The sequence below is a fragment of the Tarenaya hassleriana genome, unplaced genomic scaffold, assembly GCF_000463585.1.
Source record: "Tarenaya hassleriana unplaced genomic scaffold, ASM46358v1 Cleome6, whole genome shotgun sequence".
Classification (NCBI taxonomy): domain Eukaryota; kingdom Viridiplantae; phylum Streptophyta; class Magnoliopsida; order Brassicales; family Cleomaceae; genus Tarenaya; species Tarenaya hassleriana.
In genome coordinates this window covers 1,588,662-1,590,228 of record NW_010968505.1, presented here as the reverse complement: position 1 = coordinate 1,590,228, position 1,567 = coordinate 1,588,662, and positions in this window count along the sequence as shown.

Sequence of the window (1,567 nt, the reverse complement as noted above, 5' to 3'; positions counted from 1 at the left end):
ACAATCCTAGAAGACGCCTCGATCTATCTCTATAGATCTTTATTCCTAGAATATAGGCCGCTTCTCCTAGGTCCTTCATAGAAAACTGCGTTCCTAGCCAAGACTTAACGTCTTGCAAAGTAGGAACGTCATTCCCTATAAGGAGAATGTCATCCACGTACATCACTAGAAATACAACTGTGCTCCCACTAGTCTTCTTGTAAACACATGGCTCCTCTGCCACACATTTCTACAGTCTCGCTCACGCGAGGGGCCCAGCGATATCTCTCTCTTTTACGAGAGGTACAAATCCCGTCTTGACTATCTACAATCCAGTACATGATTCATTTCGTGCCTGATACACGCCTTTATAATCCTCCTGTTACGCAGGACGTTAGACGTATTCAAAGCACGCAACTCCTCATGTTGGATTCCGTAGATATCTCAGGTCTTAGGATCCAATCATGGAACCGTCATATGAGATTCTAGTCATGACTCTAGTCCATGTGACAATCTCATGCGGGTCAATCCAGTATTCCGTTCTCCAACGAATACCTATGATCGTGATCGTATCCAATACCTATGATCATCTATGTGATCATCAATCACACATCATACTAGTCTTATTATGTCGTTATTCCCATAACGACATAAGACTAGGGAGTTTAGTATCATTCATAATGATACATGGATTTCATAACATATCTAGCATGCAAGAACATGTAATGAATAAAATACTCTCATAAAAACACATAGAAAGTATCTATACATCGAATGTAACTGAACAAAGCTCATAATCAGTACATCATAGAGCACTAAACCAACATCGCCAAGAGCCTGTGAAATACGGATTTCTCGTGACTGGGAATGAGGAGCTCATGTTATTGGAACATGATGTGCCTACCACATACCCAGAGGCTATGGCGAATCCGGATTCCGAGAAATGGCGTGAGGCTATGAAGTCCGAGATGCAATCCATGTCAGACAACCAAGTATGGACTCTGGTTGATGCATCTGAAGGGATAAAACCCATCGGATGCAAGTGGATCTTCAAGAAGAAGACCGATATGGATGGCAACGTGCACACGTATAAGGCACGAATTATGGCGAAAGGATTCCGTCAAATTCATGGTATTGACTATGATGAGACCTTTTCGCCTGTAGTTATGCTAAAGTCCATCAGGATCCTGCTTGCCATAGCCGCATATTACGACTATGAGATATGGAAAATGGATGTCAAGACCACGTTCCTTAACGGGAATTTGACCGAGGATGTGTACATGACACAACCCGAAGGTTTTGTCGATCTAAGGAACCCGAGGATGGTGTGCAAGCTTCAAAGGTCCATTTATGGACTGAATCAGGCTTCGAAGAGCTGGAACCTTCGTTTTGACGAGACAATCAAAAGGTTTGGTTTCTCACAAAACGAAGACGAGCCATGTGTTTACAAGAAGACTAGTGGGAGCACAGTTGTATTTCTAGTGATGTACGTGGATGACATTCTCCTTATAGGGAATGACGTTCCTACCTTGCAAGACGTTAAGTCTTGGCTAGGAACGCAGTTTTCTATGAAGGACCTAGGAGAAGC